Raw genomic sequence first — 18,214 nt, forward strand, 5'->3', positions numbered from 1 at the left:
GATACGTGTTTGCGCTTCACATGTTCCTCTATTTGCTTTCAACATAGACAATATTTAATAGCACATGCAGCTTCTAAATTCTCCTGATATTTCTGGAGCTGAGGATTGCTGGAGGCCTCATGTAAAAACAAAGCCCAAATTGGTTTCTTTTGTAAGAAAGGCAATGGCAAGGAAGGAGGCAAACCTGGGTGGCCAGTGGCCTTTTCCCTCCGTTCTTCTCTGTCTATAAATGCGTAATTGCCAACCTCAGAGCCAGAAATGCAAAGGGATGTCAAGGGTAGTTTGAACCCCAAAAGTGACAACCTCAAGTGCTGGCTTGGAGCTGAGCATTGGGCAATAATGAGCATAATTTAGTCTGGTTTCTATTTATTGTTACACAGGCTGTTAATTGAAACAGAAGAATAAAAATTGCTGGGAGAAGGAAGCAAAAACAAAATCGCTCCAGGAAATTGGAAAATTAGTGAAATGAACAACAGTCAGGCTAAAATAACTACCAGGAAAGGATAGAGAAGAAAGGGCGCACCAAGGTCTTAGGTAGGAATTCACAGGAAGCCCATTGGCAAGGTCTTCTTTGCATCTCTTCTGAGGGATGACCCAGACTGAAACTAGCATATTCCCTATGTGTTCTCAATGAGAGAGGAGGATGGCAGGGCTGTGAAGACACTCAGCCCCCTTTCTTAGAGGAGAAATCATTCCCTGCCAGGTCCAAGGGAAGATAGACACCCAAAAGAGTCCTGGCTGACTGCCTAACAGGACTCAAATCCATAAATGGAGAGATTCAGGAATCTTCATACACCAATTAATAACTAAATCTGGCAAAACCATAGCCCATGACTTAAACCAGAAAGCAGCAGTCTTTTGCAGTAAAAGGCCAGCTGGTAAAGATTTCAGACTTTGGTCTGATGCAATGACTTTGCATGGTTCCTGATGCAATGACTTGACTCTGCCTTGTAGTAAGAAGGCAGCCATACACAGTAACATTAACAACTGGCTGTGGCTGCCATCCAGTAAAACTTGCTTTACAAAAATAGGCAGCAGGCCACATTTGGTTCATGAGCCATAGTTCTCCAACCCCTGATTTACATAATAATAGCAAATCCTACTTAACAGCACTTTACAATTTACACAGCACCCTTCCTTGCTTAGTCACTGGGTCATCTCTGTAATCTGTGAGGAGGCAGAGTAGGAGTGACTAGACTCATCTGACAGATGAGGAATTGGAGGTTGCACAAGGTCACACAGCCTGCGGGCAGCAAAAACCGGGACACTGCCTCCCTGTGCATCTTGGACTCTGCACATTTAGCTCAGCTCCTAGTCCTGCTGCCTCCACTTTCCAAGGATCTGAAGGTGAGCTGTGCCACCTCCATTATCCCTGTCTCTGTCCTGGCCCATCTTGTCTTTTATAGGAAGCATCTTCTCCCTCCCTCTGCCTCTGTCTCTGCACTACTGACCAAATGAAATTTCTAAAAGTCAGGTTTGAGCAGGTCGCATTTCTGCTAAAAGCCCTTCCATATCCATCCATGACCTGCAACCTTAGGTCCAACCATCTTGGCCAGGACACAGGACTGTGCTGGCTCTGGCGTCCGCCTGACTCTTCACCCCTTGCTGCGATTCACTAAGCCTCAGCAATTTTAAACAGTATCACATGCCTCCAAGTGCTATGGCAAGCCTGAGCCTTTGCCTTCACTTGCTGTGCCAGAAAGCCTAATCCTGCCCTCTCCCGCTTATTCACACCAGGATTTCTTTGCTAAGGAGGCCTTGAAGGCTTAAGGGATTAAAATTTTCCCAGCAATTAGAAAACCTGGGTTCTAAGTCTAGCTCTGCCAGGAACTAGTGGGCCTCTACTGGTGAGCCTGCCCTCAGCACTCAGCTCAGCATCTCACCTTGGAGGATGCCTTCTGACTCATCCCCACACTAGGCTGCCAGGGCTCCCGGGGATTATAGAAAGCTCTGCTCTGTCTGTTACCTGCAAACTTGATGCATTTGGGCAGATATCCTCTTAGTAACCTTTCTATTCCCAAGCACATGGGCCCGTACCTGGTACAGAGCAGATGAACAATGAATGCTGATTGACTGGATGGATAAATGAATGAATCAATGAATGAAGTTCATAGAAGAGAAAACAAATTTTCACACAGACTTTTACTAATAAAGGGTTAGGCTGAACAGAGAGAAAACTTACAAACTTTTTTTTTTTGCTTAAAGGTACAATTTAGACAATTCTCCAGTTGTGCTTCCAATTACTTAGACTCTAAATGACAGAATTTGCATTCTGTAAGACTGCCTGCTAATATGCTGATGCTGCATGATTTGCAGGTAAGTGGGGGGGGGGCAAGGTCTTTGCATGGCTGAGTTCTCTCACACTGATAAAGAATCGAGGGCGACAGCTGACTTGACAATGAACTCTCAGCTCAGAAACCCCCCAGTCCAATTATTTCAGCTATACTCAAGCCTATTGACATCACACATACAGAAGAATGAACAGCAAAACCTACTAATGAGGTTTTTCATAAGATAGAAAAATAAACACAATCTGCAGCAAAGCATACTGACAAGGGGCTCAGCAGAGTATAGAATTAAGATTTCATAAAACAACTAGAATGTCAGGGTTCTTTCCTAGAGTGGCCATGGAACATGGGGAGACTCTATGAGTCGAAATTCCAAAGTCTTTGACCTGACTCAGATCTCTGCAAGTCACTTAGATAAGACTCCGTTTTCTCCTCTGCACAATGGGGGTTATAATCTGTGCTCTGCTCACCTCACAGAGTGGTTGTGAGGGTTAAAAGAGATGATAGTTGTGGCCTCATTTTCTAAACTGTAAATAACTATAAAGAGGTGAGGAGTTACCCTAGGTTTCCTGTCTCTGACCAATCTGGCCATTATTTTTCACTAAAAGGCATCAGGATGTTTCCCATAAAAAGACAGTGCTTTGAACATTTAGCCTCCTGTTTGAAGTAAAACATAAATGCATTTGCTAGTACCAAAACGTAATTGGGGTAAGGCTAGCACACAACAACGAAATGTCACATGCTAATAGAAACTCCCTAAGGAATGGTGTTTTGAAATCAGATTTCAAAGGCAAGGGCCCATGCTGACCAATTAGCAAAGACTGATCAATTTCTAAATATGATTTCTTCCCAAAATAAATATAAAAATCTCTGTCATATATTTCCCAACATTTCTGAAGCCTGCAAATTAGACACATCAATCCAGGGAGCCCTTGTTGACCACCAGTGCCATGTGAGGCTGTGTGCTGGGATCTAAAAATATAATGTGACATGATCCTGAGCTCACAGTCCAACAGGGTGACAGTGGAGAGAATAAGTATTCCAGAACAGTGGGAGAGGAGCTGACGCTGAGATATGAGCAATATGCTGAGGAAACACAGAGATAGAAGCCATTCTTTGCATATGTGTGGGCAGTAATTTTCCAAACCACCAGTCACATGGCTGCCCGTGGTGCAGCTGGAGTGGCCTTGTAGTGTTTCATTCTGTTATTCGAGAGCATGCAGAAGTGCTTCCCACTTTGCCACTCAAAAATGTCTTTCCCAACTTTGTTTTGTTTTCTTTTAATTTAAAAGTGTGATGTGTATGTGTGTGTGTATCTATATGTGTGTGTGTATATGTATGTGTGTGTGTGTGTATATATGTATACACATCCAATCCTATTGTATATATACACCACGTTTTTTAAAACATTCATCTGTCAACACACACTTAGGTTGTTTCCATACCTTGGCTATTTGTGAGTAACGCTGCAATGAACATAGAAGTGCAGATATCTCTATGAGGTACTGATTTCATTTCCTTCAGGTATATCCCTGGAAATGGGAGCTATATCACAAAGCAGTTCTATGCTAAATTTTTTGAGGAACCTCCATATTGATTTCCATATGGCTATACTAGTTTGCATTCCCACTAACAGTGTACAAGAGTTCCTTTTTCTCTCCCTCCTTGCCAACACTTACTGCTTTTCTTTTTGATAGCAGCCATACCAACAGGTATGAAGTTGTAACTCACCATGGCCTTTTATTTTAGGAACTGATTTTTTTAAACTTGCCTTAAATTTTTTAATTGACATATAATTATTGTACATATTTATGGAGTACATACTGATGTATAGTGATCAGTTCAGGGTAATCGCATATCTTTCATCTCACTTATTATTTCTTACTGTTGAGAACATTCAATATCCTTCTTCTAGCTATTTGAAAGTATGTAGCATTGCGGTTTTGATTTGCGTTTCCCTGATTAGTGATGGTGAGCACCTTTCATATACCTATTGGCGGTTTGTTTGTCTTCTTTTGAGAAATGTCTATTCAGGATCTTTGCCTATATTAAATCAAATTATTAGGGCTTTTTTCCACTATTAAGTTGCATGGAGTTTCTAATATATGTTGGATATTAACCCCTTATCAGATACGTGGTTTGCAAATACTTTCTCCCATTGCGTAGGTTGCTTTTTCGTTTTGTTCATTGTTTCCTTTCCTATGAATAAGTGTTTTACTTTCATGTAGGTTTTGTTGAAGAGAAAGAGCAGGAAGTCCTTAGGATTCAAGACAGCAACTTGAGCTGACAATCCCCAAGGAAGATTTTGGGTGAGGGAGGAAGAAGGGAACAAAAACAGGCTCCTTGACTGGTGTAGTGCTTCCACTGGCCTGTTACCGCAACCTCACAAGTACAAAGCTCCAGCATAGGGTGGACACTCACCCAGCAGTAGCGCTTTACTCTTTACCATCCCATAAAAGTGTTCACTCAGCTGAGTGTGTCACCAGGGCCTCCAGGGCTACCCAAATCTCCTTGATGTGATTGCCCTAAACTGTACTAGAGCTGTGCCTCCTAAGCCCCCATCTCACTGCAGGGAACCTGAGGTCAGGACAGTAATCTCAGTTACTGAGATCTAAAACCCAGAGGTCCTTGTATGTCTGGTATACTGGGAGAAAACACTGACAATTCCGGAGAATTCTGGGCTCAGCTCTGCATCCACCTTACTAAGGGACTTTGTAAACGTCTTTTAAGACCTATTTGGCCTTACCTATAAAATGGGGGTTCTCCTTGTTCAATCATTTTCCATATAAGGTAAAAATAATAAAATAACATAATTATTATGGGTATTAAAGCATATTAATCAATTAAACAATTTTTGGTACTAACCTACTGTGTGTCAGTGTTCACTCTGGGAAGGGCAACAGCTGCAGCCCTGAGTGAGGCACGCTGCAGTCAGCAGGCTCCCTTAAGAGAGGGCACGAAAGGCCGTTGAAAAGATACACAGCTTCAACCTGGGAGATAATCACAAGACAGTTATACATGCTATATCATCTTGGCCTCTTACATTTGAATCTAACCTTTGAATCTAATCCAGCAGTTGAGTCTAATCTTACTGATAGCCCTCTGCATGTGAATTTTATTATTCTCTGAGCAAACTGAAGCTCAGAGGCATTGGGGTCACGGGCTCAGGAAAAGAAAACAGTAAAGGGTGGAGGTAAGGGGCTTGAACCCTTGTCTTCTGACTCTGAAGTGTGCACTCTGCTCCAGAAACATCCCTGGCCTGTTGCCTGTATCCTTTGTTCATAATCTCCCCTCTTTATCCCCTATAGGACTCCAATATCTGTTTTTGAAGTTTTTATTCGGAAATAGTTTTAGATCTGCCCATGATTCACAATGAGAGTCCAGAGTTGTTCATATATAGTTCATCCAGCTTCCTCTAATGTTATGAAACCTTAGTACATTTATTAAAACTAAAAAATTCATATTAATACAATACTATTAACTACAGATTTTTTTAGAATTTCTCTAGTCTTTCTGCTGATCTCCTTTTTCTTGTTCCAGGATCCAATCTAGAATAACATATTACATTGAATCATTTTGTCTCCTTAGCTTCCCCCCATCCATGACAGCCTCACTGTTTTCTCTTGTGTTTCATAACCTTGAGATCTTTGAAAAGTAGTGATGGGGAATTTTATCCAATATCTCTCAATTTGAGCCTTTGGAATGCTGTCTCATTATTTGACTGAGGTTATAGATTTGGAATACAATGATGTAATCTGTCCCTATCACATCATATCTGGGGCACATTATATCAACATGACTTATTACTTGTGTTGTTAACCTTAGTCATTTGATCAAGGTAGTGTCTGATTTTCCTTTGCCATACTCTATTTGTTAAAATCACATCACTAAGTCCAGCCCACATTCAAGGGGAAAAGTATTAAGCTCTGTTTCCTGGGGGAAGGAATATCAAAGAATTTGTGGACATATGTTAAAAGAACTACCACAATACTCAGTAAATTTGAGAGGAGATATTTGGGACCTATGCAAATGTCCTGTTTCTCCTTAAAGTTTTACCCACTCATTTTAGAATTTGTCAATTGATCTTGACTGCAACTATTGTAATTGTGTTGTCCTAATCACAATTTTTAAATTGCTAATATTTCTTTTACATTTATTAACTAGAAGAAAGATCTGCACCTTCTCCTTTATGTATTTATTCAATCATTTTTATATCATTGTATTAGTTTCTTATTTTTTGCTTGTCCCAGACCTAGAATCAGCCATTTCTCCAAGGAGCCCTGGTTCCTTTTATTGTAGAGTGGTATTTAGAAATCAAGATCTGGGTGCTAGTTGTGCTCATTGCTGCTGGGGTGTCACTGCCTCTAGACTGTGTCAGCATACAGAACTGGGAGATACATGTATGTATAGTAGTCTATGTATACTGACACAGACTTTCTCTTTGACCAAACTTTAATCAGGCTTCTCTGAGCCCTCTTCTAGAAGAAGCCCCTGTACTGTCTTTGGCCTGCCCAGCCCAGTCTTAGGAAAGAATCCTGCTAGGTCATCTCTCCACTCATACCCTTAATATTTGATTATCCATGATATCTGATCAAGTTCCTCATCCCTCCCCTCTGATGTATAAGTCCTTGGCCTTCCTTTGGTAAGAATTCTGCTGGGTCAGTTTAACAAGAATCCCCTATCCTTGATGTCTCCTATAGTGGTTTTCCATCCACTGACCCCTTCACTTTGCTTATTGACTGTAAATTCCTAGCTGTCTTTGCTGTATTCTCAGTTGAACCCAATCTCTTTTTCCTATTCCAATAGTCTTAAATAAAGTCTCCATGACCATTTTAACAAGCTTCAGACCAATTTTTCTTTAATAGTAAACACATACTATACTTGTATGTATTTTTGTATCTGTCTAACTGCACATACACATATATGCACACATCAAAATAAACATACATCCAATCGATATATCCAAATCGAACCTAGCAACACAGTGTTTATTGTAACCTCCTTCCATTTTGCTTCTTGGCATCTTCTTTCTCTGACAGTGAGAAAGAAGATTTCCCTCACAATCTACTGTTTATTACATACTTGCTAACTTTGAGGTATTTACTTGCTAAAATTGTTGAGATTCAAATTTACCAATTACAGCACAAATGAGCAGTTGTTGTTTTGTCTTTAACCTTATAATAACAGGGCAAACACTGTTTCCAAAGTTTCTTAGGTCAGCTACTTTATTTCTCACCCTCTTCATTGATGTTGTGTCATAAATACATAATACAGTTAGATCCTTTCGTTACCATCTGCATTTGATCTTGCAACCACCTGACACTTTTTATTAGGTAAAGGAAGTTTCTTTATATTCCTGAGCACTAAAGTTTATATGATGAATTGGTGTTAAATTTTGCCAAATGCTTTTTATATCTCTCTTCATTTTTCTTCTTTAGTCTGTTAAGTGAATTACATTGATCAAATGTCAAATGTTAAACCAACCTTGCATTCTTGAGATTAGCCCCCACTTGATCATGATGTATTATCCTTTTATATATTAATGAATTTGATTTACTAATATTTTCTTGAGAGTCATTGCATCTGTATTTATGAAGAATGTTGATGTGTAACTCTATTTTCTTGTAACGTCTTTGGTGTTGGTATGAGGGTGATGCTAACCTTGTAAAATGGGTTTTGAAGTGTTTCATTTTCTATTCTAGAAGAATTTACATAGAATTGATCTTAGTTTTTCCTTAAATATTTGGCATTCACCAGTGAAACCATCTGGGTCTTTAACATATTAATCATAGTTACTTTAAATTCCATGACCGACAGTTTCTACATCTTTGTCGTATCAGTGTTGAGTTTTGATGATTGCTCTGTTTCTTGGGAGTATGTTGCTTTTTATTGCCTTTTCATATATCTTCATGATTTTTTGTTAAAGGAAGACATGATGTATAGGACAGTAGAGACTGAGATAATAGTTTTTATGTCTAGAAATGGGCACAGCTTTTCTTTTGCTAGATCCCTAGTGTGGGGGCTCACATTAATCTAATCAGGTGTTGAGCTGGGTTTGAGATTTATTGTCACTGTAGTTATCCTCAGTGTATAACAGTCCTTCAAAATCCTATATAGACAGCTTGTGTCCAGGGTATACTAAAGTAATGTCTGTTTGATTCTGAGCTTTGGTCTTCCCTTTTATTCTATGCCTCAGAGAGGGTTCCTTTCCACATTTTCATACTCTCCTGTCCTTCACTCAATAGTATTCTCCTATTATTTGTTAGTGAAATCTTAGGTTGGTTGTGGAGATAAAGGTGGATAAGTACCATCTCTGTGTTTCTGATAAAGGCTTCACCTCAAGCCTGGACCTTGTCCCTGGGTCCTTGGAGTATGGTCTTTTAACTTCTGCCTCCTTTCTGTCTGTAATAGCGGAATCAGCACTTGATCCTTCCCATTCCCCAGGAGTAGTGGCCAACCCCCATCCCCCCACCAACCTCCCTTCCTCCAGCAGCGGCAGGGAGTATTCAGCACTGCCAGGGACAGCAGACTAATGCCATAGCCCTGCCTATTAGGGTTATCCTTCTGCAGTGGAGATGAGAGAGAATGATGGGGCAGTTTCTGGTCACTCCCACATCGCTGCTCTTCCCTTTTCCAGCTCTGTACTCATATCTTTTATTTAAGTGCCCTCACAAAAAATATGGGGTTCATAAGGCTTGTAGACAAAGCCTGTAGGAAAGTGTGTACCCCCTAATTTCAGCAGCCCCCAGTCTTCCCTGTGTCCCATCAGTCCACGTTCAGCTTTCACCAGTTAGTGAGCTCTTCCAGGTGAACTATTCCTACTCGTGTTTCTATCTCAGGTGAATGTATGTTCACATTTTCTCTCCCATAGGAACTGTCTCTCCTTAGACTCCTCACAAATCATTACCTTCATGACCTCAGCTCTCCAATGGTTTCAAAAGCAGTCATGCATTTGAAATAAGCCCAGTTCTTTTTCATTGCAAAAGTGGTAGCAATACTCCTTCCATCTCTCTACATCCTGGGGTGGAAGCTGGATTCAGTATGCTTTCATAGCTAATTTTTATTTTAATTCTTAAGGCTTAATTTGAATGAGCTACAAATCTATTCTAACTGGAATGTCTTATTCCAATTCATATAATCTTAAACCTTTTTTAAGAATGTAAAAACTCTCATTATATATCAACCTCCAAGAAATGTTTTTAATCATTGTACACACATAATTATAGAATTTGGGAGGATTATCACTTACACCCAACAAACACAAACTTTGAACACTACTCTTCAGGTTCCTGAAGCAATTATAATGAGAATAATTTTAAGAAGGACAGAAAACTCCCTTTCTGGAATAACAAGAAGTGGCTGTTACTGTGAGGAAGTGGGGAAGTCACTCTGTTTTTATTTTATTTATTTATTTTTTGCCACTTTAATACTGAGAGTGGTTTTAATTTTAGTTCACTTTTAATTCGTTGTGCAGAAGAAGAAATTTGAGTCAGTTGCAGGCAGAGGGGGAAAAGAATTATTCTAGCCAACTGCATACTAACTAGAGTCTGGAACCTGGTAAACGGACATGAATTTAACTAATGACTAAGATGGGGGCCTGGCCTTAGTAAATGTTCCCCAGGTGCATGCTATGCCTTCAAGGGTCAGTTTCAGAGAGGCAGCATGGAGAAGAGGGGCAGAGCCACAGAATCACAGCAAAAGGGCTCCAGGAAGACCTACAACTGGTCCAGTCAGCATCGTCAGGGGAGCAGCAAGACACCACAGGCCTGCTGGTGGGACTTACAACTGCTAGGCCAGGCAGATGGGGAGTAGACACTCTAGGTTTCTGAGCAGCAGAGATGTTTCCTAAGGATGAGTCTTTCGAGCAAGATGGACTGAAGCAGGGAGCCTGAGTCATGCAGTAAAGCCTAGATTAAGTGATGAGGGTCTTGCCTAACCTGCTGGCAATAGGACTGAGAAGAGATTTGCAACACATGATGAAGGTAAAGGAGAATGAATTGCTTTATTGCTTGAATATAGTGAACAACACAGAAGGAAGCACAGATGGCTCATGTTCTGTGCCTCAGCCTTACCTCTGCAAAGAAGTGGTGCTGACGAAGAGGCCCATTGACTGAGTCAAACCAAGTGGTAGATGAAGTCTAGGCCCATGAAGGTGAAGGCTGGACCTGTGCAGGTAAAGGCTGGACCCATGCAGATGAAGACTGGGCCTATGTAGGTGAAGAGGCCTGTGCACCATAGGAGAGAACACGTGCTCTGCAAGAAAGCAGATCTAGGTTACCGACCCATCTCTGCTAATTACTTGCTGTGTGACATCTGGCAAGTGCCTAACTTCTCTGCCTTGGGTTCCTCACCTGTAAAATGGGGATTCTGACCTCAAAGCATTTTGTAAAGTCTAAATGCGAAAACGTCATCGGTTGCTTTGGATGGTGCCTGGCTCACAGTATGGAGCCAATAACTGAGTCATGATTCCTGAAGCTTGCATTCAGCAAGTGGCTAGTGGAATCTTCTATGTGCTGAGTACTCCTGCCCAGCAGTGGGGAAACAGCAGGGAGAAAAACAGACATTGTCCCTGCTGCCCTCCTGGAGCTATAAAGTACCAAGCACTACTGATGGCAAGAGCGGCCCTAGAGGCAGGGACAGGAATGAGCGGGCACATGGAATAAAATGACCCTGCAGTGGGGACAGCAAGGCTGGGGAGGCAAAAAAGCAAAGCAGGCCCTGCATGCAGTTCCACTTCCAGTCCATCCGTGCCAGATGCTCTCTCTCTGCTTGCGAAGTTCCTTGTGCAGGGGACACACCCAGGCCCAGGTGGGAAACAGCCGCATCTTTTCTTTCTATCCATTTCAAAGAATGCCATGCCCCCTTCTCCATCAGCCCAGCCCCCAGGCCTCCTCTCCAAGGACAGAAGTGCTCAATGGTGGCCTTGTTTCCAGTCCCAGGAAATGGGGTGGCATCAGGCTCTGCCTGGGAAGACACTGGGTCCCTCTTCTCCTTGCACTGAGAACCACCTGTGCCTCAATCCCAAGTCAAGTGCGTACTCTTGCTCCATCCAAGGCCAGACTGGCGGGGACTGGGCTCAATAACCAGAGACCACCACTGGGTCTCCAGGCTGTAGCCACTGTCCTGACCTGGGACTGGGCTCTTCCTTCTTGCTGAGACTACGCTCCCTGCAAGCAACTCCTTCAGTCCTGATTCCTGGCCCTGCATCTGTCTCTTCATTCAACACATATCTGCAAGTCCTGCACTGACCAGGTACTGTCCTGCACATGTGGGCTCAGTCAAACAAGACACTGTCCCTCCCTCAACAAGCTCGCTGTCTAGGCCAATCACTGGGAGTGAGGCATTGTGGTCAGGGCGTGGCAGAGAGAAGGGAGCACTGGTGCACCCAGGAGAGGCTCCCAGCCCAGCCCAGAGCAGAGGCCAGGGCGAGAAGCCATCTTAAAGGAAGTACCACCTACTCTGAATCTCCAAGCAAGACCAGGAGTCAGCCAGGTGAAGAGGCTTTGCAGACAGGTGGAGAGAGGAGGCGATATTTAAGGAATTGTGAACTGTTCGTTGCTGCTGAAAAGCTTTTTCCAAACCTGGGGTGATGCCTCATACACCAGTTTGGTCCAGGACTCAAGGCCAGCAGCTGCGACCCTGCCACCTGCACCCCCGGCTCCCTGAAGCCAGTCACCCGCCTGCCAAGAGCTCCGGTGGCACCTGGTTCCCAGACTCCCTGCGCCAGGCTTTGGCCACCTGCAAGGCCACCACTGCTGGCTCCTGCCAGGCCTCCCACATGCCACCACCTGCTGGGCTGCCTCCTCTCATTTGTCATTGCCTCTCCGGGGCCTTGCCTTCTGGGCTTGTGCCCACCTCCTAGCAGCCTGGAGGTCCCTGCTGCTTGGTCACAGCTCAGTGACTCGTCACCTGTGGGGCCCGAGGCCTCCTGATGTGGCCCTTCCGAGCTCTTGACAGGGAGAGGAGGGGTTTGCTGGGCAGTGGAGGCTCCTGAGGGGCTGTTAAACAACACTCCTCCCAGGATGTCAGCGACAGGCTAGTGAATCTAAAACAGGAACCTCAAGGCCATTTTCTTTTGGAAATGGTGCTGAATTCCCAGCCCAGAGGGGCAGGGGAGCAGCCAGAAAGAGGGCCTGAGAGATCCACGTGCTCCTTCGGGGGCTGCTGTCAGACGACGGAGACAAGTGCCCACTGTGTCCCAGCATGGGGACCACGAGACCGGCCACGCACCCTGCCCTCAGCCGCTGAGCCAGGGGAGCTTCCACGGGGCCTTGTAAACAAGCTGGTGACAGGACCAGGAAGCCAGGCAAGAGCCTGGGGAGCGACCGAGGCAGACAAAAGCCGGAACACAGCTTTGTTCAGGTGCACGTGTCAAGCCAGGACACGCTATAGCCGCAGGTATCTGCTGGCTGCCCTTGGCCGTGCAGCTGGGGACTTGGGGACCTGAGAGCCCTAAAGACCTGGATTTTAGCCCAACTGTAATTTGAACAGGATACGTGGCCTCGGACAAGTTCTCTTTCCTCTCTGAACCTCAGTTGTGTCATCTGTGAGTTAGAAATCTAGCTTTCTTCGACCACTTGAGGTCTCTGACTTCCCTCCCATTTCAGCTCAGCAACGTCATCCTGAAGCCATCCCAGCACACCCAAAACCAAAAGAAGTTCCCCTCCCATGCCCCACTACATGGTATATACCCTTTTAGAAATTTTTTTCTTTCTTTTCTTTTTCTTTCTTTCTCTTTTTTTCTTTTTCTTTCCTTCTTCCTTTCCGTTTTTTTAGTTGCCAGATCCAATCTCTGCTATGGGTTCACAGTCCTTTAACCAAAACCCTTGGGGCTTCAAAGTTAAACATTTTCCTAATTTAGAAGGGAATGGAGTGCCTATACTGTATATGAAACCACACCCAGCAAGGTCTCAGGCAGCATCCCACCATCAAGCACAGCAATTCTGCTGCGAATATTTGAATATGACACACACGCGAAATGGGATAGAGATGACTCAGCTCCGATAAAAGAACTGGGATTGCAATCAGGGGTTGTGATGCCACAGCAGACAGTGATGGTCTCAGCAGCATCTTAGGGAGCATACTCCCCTCTGGAGCCCTAGAGCTGGGCTACAGGCCAGCGTGGATGGGAAGGGTTTGTGCAAATACAGCTGATGGCAGCATGATAGGCTGACAGGCCCCAGCCCTGGGTGCCTGGAACCCGGGTTCCATCTGGGCTTCCACCTCTAATCTGCACGCTTGGGCAAGTTCCGTAACCTGAGCCTGAGTTCTTGTGTCTGTAAACAGAAATCACGATGCCTACCACAGAGCTGTAGGGATGAAATGAGACCAGGTTGAAGGAAGGATGGGGAGAATGATAGAAATGCAAGGAAAGGGGACTCGGGGTTGACTGCCCAGCCCTGGTTTTCCTCCACACAGTAGTGCCAAGAGTCTGCTTGTCGGAGTTCTCCCCTACCCAGTAACTGTTCAGCATATTACTGGTCCTATTCTCTCCATTTCTCAGTACCTAGCAGAGAGTCTTGCAAATTAACGGGGTCTCAATAAACATTTGTTCAATAAGTGAATGAGAGAATCAATTGTGGGGGATGCACTCAACGATTATTTGGTGGCTGCACAACGAAGACATCCCACATCTGCCTGTTCCTGAGACGGTGGCCTCTTGTTCGGCTGTCTGTTCTCCAAGCAGCTGCCTCAACCCGTCATAACCACTGTGAATAACAGCGGCAGAGCCAGTACACCTCAATCAGCGACCTGAACAGAATTGTGTGCAGGGGAGCTGGCCAGGTGAAATGTGTGTGGAATTTATAGCTACACTGGTATTTCATGACGGTGCCAGAGAAGAGAAGGAGGCAAGCTGCAGGCGACTGGCAGAAGCACAGGATTTTAAGGTGGACACACCTGTTTGTACATTCTAGCTCTGCCATTCACCAGCTATAACCTTGGAGTAGGAGACCTAACCCTCCAAGGGCCTCAGTCTCCACTTTTCTATGGACACAATAATAAAATCTGCCTCCCAGAGTTGTTGAATTAAAATCAAGAAGTAAGCAGCCAGAAGGAAGCTGTTATTATTTTACATTGCAAACCATTCCTCTTTAGAGCAAGACACAGTATACCACCACCATAACTAGGTTAATGGCTTTAATATGTATTGCAATTAAAGCACCTATATTTGTCTCAGGCATTTTATCACATATCATTTGATGCCATCCTGACTGTCACCGTGGGACTTCCATCAAGTCAGTGATTGACAGATGGCAGGGACCAATTAAGGAACAACCCAGACTTTTGTGGCCTTTTTGCCTCTTGCTATAAATGTTCTTTCTCTACTCTCAGAATGTTCAACCCCTACCTATTTTTTTTTCAAGAGCCAGTTAAAATGAGCTCTTCCCCATGGAAACTTTCTTTCTTTTCCCCACTTGCAAGTGTTCTCTCTTCCTTCTATGCTGCCTGTAAAGCCCTGATCACTTCTTATAGTGACAATGGACTTATCTCATCTCCCTTCTTGACTATGAGTATCTTGAGGGCAGAGGCCAGACTTTACTCATCTTTGTCTCTTTAGTGTTCAACATAGACAGTGGCACTTAAACTAGCCCCAGCAACTAAGCAATCCCATGATATAAAATTACAATAAAGGGAAAACTGCTTCACAATGCATTGGGAAAAGCACGCAATGAACACAGGTCGTGCGGCATCCCAACAGCAGCTCTCTTTTCAGTGGGACATTTATGTACTAAGACCATATCCATGTACTTTCCTTGACTCCAGTGGTTTTCAAACTCAGGTGTGATGCTTCTGGAAATACCAGAAGACTTTTCCAGGAATCTCCAAGCATAGAGAATGTTGATGGAATTGGCTCCTCACTCATGGATTTCTGAATACCCTTTCCTCAATTTGTACCCAAGAACACGCCACAGTATAGGCTGGCACGGTGACATGGTGGCTGTCATCTCCCACCTCCCCTTTCACAGCCATCCTTTCCCCACCCTATAAAAGAAAGACATGCCCATAACTCACCACAAATCTTTCCATGTGGCTTTGCCTCCGCAACATGCAACAAGAAACTACATGTGTCCCAAGGCCTCATCGACTCATAACACTATAAAGCACCTAATCCAGCTAAGACATCACTTCCAATGACATTTACATTTTATATTTAGTTAATAGGTATAAAAATTAGCAATATGTGTATTTTGCTCTGGTAAGTTGCATGTTAAAAATAATTGTAATAGCAATTTAACACAGAAAACAATGTTAACACTTAATAGCCTTAATAGATAAGGGAATTTAAAAATTTACATTTCAAATTATATGCATATTTTTGATGCAGGAATCCTCAAAGTATGATAGGGTGATTAACAAAAAGATTTTTAAGTGTAAAAATATATTAATTTAAAATTCTGAAGGGGAAGAGAAGTAGAAATTCAAAGTACAGGAGAACAAGGAAAAACAAATTTGTAACTGTTAAAAATAGCTTATGTATTGTATTTTTTAAAGGATGATGGTGCATATAAAATAACTGTTATATTCCTTTGTATGCATTAAAAGAAGAGATGGAGCATTTTTATTATAAAATGTCAATAGTTTACAGTAAGCCAGAAATTATGTCATTTGCAGCTCTTTATAAGCATGATTAAAATGTTTAGATATTAAAGAAGAAGACACATTGATTTTAAAATTATTTCAGAGGTATGCCATGTTCCTGTTATCTAGACAACAAACAAATGATCTGAAAAAATCTGAGACAGCAAAGATAACAAGGAAAATACTAACCATGAAATCGAAAGTCAAAGAAATTAGTATCACATGCACGCAGGGCAAGGCAGGAAGGAACTTAGGGGCCCCAGATTCTAGCCCTAGCTCTATCTCCAAGTGTGACCTTGAACCAGGTCTAAGCCTCGGTTCACCCACAAAATGAGGGAGGTGGACAGGAAGTTCTGTAAGGCTCTCGTTTGGTTCAAAATACTCCATTGCCTAATTTCGAGAAAGCAGCAACAACTCAGAGAGGTAGAATAAACCCCAAATTGGCACAGTCTGAGTTAAACTTCTCAGACAAAACTCTCTCCAGACCTGAGTCCTCTGGAGAAAGGGAGATGAAAGAAGCCTAGTGTCCTTTCCCCCACAGACCTGGGGGGATCTTGGGGTCCAGTTATCAAAAAGAAGCCTAAGGCACGTCCATGTGGAAAAAAAAACTGTTCCATGGGAAAAAGATTCAAGAAACATGACTGGTAGATGTACCATGTGACTCTGAACATCCAGTTATCAAAACAAGCCTAGGGCAGCCTGCACACTTACCTCAAACACGTTAGAGAGGGAAGGAAGGAAAAGGAACAGAAAGAGTAGACATCTCTTCTTTCTGAAATCCTGGAAGCAACAAATGAGGCAGCTATACTTCCCTCCTTGTAATAAAAAAAAAAAAAGAAGAAGAAGAGGAAGAGGGGTCTAGCCACTAGATTTTTGAAGCATTATGGTGGGGTGAGGGAGTGATGTTTCCAAAACCATTGCTTTGTCATGGAGGTCAACAATCCCCTCCAAACAGGACTCTTCAGTTCAATGCATGCATGCTTTAGAAGCACTCCATGCTATATTTGCTAATTTCTCAACATTGTGCAGCCACTCTGTGCTAAGCTCTTCACACACTCTCTTTCCATCATTTCAGCAACTTGAGATAGGTATTATCACCCATTTCATAGGTGAGGAAAGCTATGTGCAGACAGGTTAGGTAAGAAACCAAAGGCTAATCAGCTAGTATTACAGAGTCAATGCTGAGGCCACATCTGCTAGTTTCTGAAACCTAAGAGGCGGTAGACTTGAGTTTAAGCAAAGTTCCACCACTATCTACTAGTGTGGCTTGGGAGGGCACTGAAGAAGGAGAAGGTGATCACAACTGCCAACTTTATACAGCTTTCATTCTCACAGCCGCCATTTTCTGTAGGATTTTTCTCATGTCTGCTTTCCAGTTGAGGAAACTGAGACTCTGAGCACATAAATAACTTGTATATGCAGAACAAGCGTTGTAACCTGGACTCAGATTCCATAAAGTTATAGTTTATGTGCACTGTACCCAATTGAAGGGGACAGATGTTGAGAATGTTCACCATCAGCATCTCTGTATCCTTCAGACCAACATAGAAACACACTTGCACTCCTCCTTCTAAAGAACCTCCAAATTGGGTCAACTGATTGGATGTGTCACATGCTCTCCTCTTTGGAAGGCGGCCCATGATGAGGGCCTCCTGGATATGTTTCCAGGGCATCTTTTAAGCATCATTTCCAAGCATCACTTTCCACTCTGTGCTCCACCAAACACCAGTTTTGTTGCAAGATGTTAATAGAGAGTCCAAAAAACAGAAACATTGTTTTCTGGCCAAATAAATTTGGGACTGAGATTATCACCCTCCTGAAGATTCAGAATGTCCATTAATATGTTAAAAGGCATTTTGAAGTCTTGCGGCAAAGAAAGTTGTGTAACTGTTTAACTGAGATACAGCGTCTGACTTTGGGATATGTCATCTACTATGTCTAGCACTAGAAGAAAGACATTCATCCACAGCTCCCCCTGTGATGTTGAACTGGATACATTAACTCAAAGCAATGGTGTAGAATGAAAAGAGAAGGAAAGCAAAGGGAAATCACAAGCAAGCATCAATATTTTAGGGATGGGTAAAGGAAAATAACAGTAAAAAGCCAAGGGAACAGAAGGTTTCAAGAAAAAAAGACATGATCAACTGTGTTTGCTGCTGAAGGATGTGGAAGAGGAAGACTGAGATAAGAACACCAGTGACCTCCCAGAGAGAGTACTTTGCAATACAGTGGGTGAGGTGCAACCTGATTGCAAACAAAAGTAATCGTGAGCCCTTCTTCTACCTTCTCCTGCTCATACTCCCCTCCTCTTCCCTTCCTGAATAATCCAGTCCTAAAGCCATTGG

At 43.2% G+C, this 18,214-nt stretch overlaps 1 long non-coding RNA gene across 1 annotated transcript in view; it reads right to left on the minus strand.

The window, feature by feature from the left end:
- The window catches only part of LOC105486457 (uncharacterized), a 113,103-nt gene that overhangs the window by 80,412 nt on the left and 14,477 nt on the right, over positions 1–18,214 (minus strand). Inside the window, exons 2-3 of the long non-coding RNA XR_011611466.1 lie at positions 10,361–10,541; positions 5,154–5,278 (exon numbers count right to left, since the gene is read on the minus strand). This is a non-coding gene — a long non-coding RNA (uncharacterized lncRNA). The remainder of the gene's footprint in view (positions 1–5,153; positions 5,279–10,360; positions 10,542–18,214) is intronic.

The sequence above is a fragment of the Macaca nemestrina genome, chromosome 13, assembly GCF_043159975.1.
Source record: "Macaca nemestrina isolate mMacNem1 chromosome 13, mMacNem.hap1, whole genome shotgun sequence".
Lineage (NCBI taxonomy): Eukaryota > Metazoa > Chordata > Mammalia > Primates > Cercopithecidae > Macaca > Macaca nemestrina.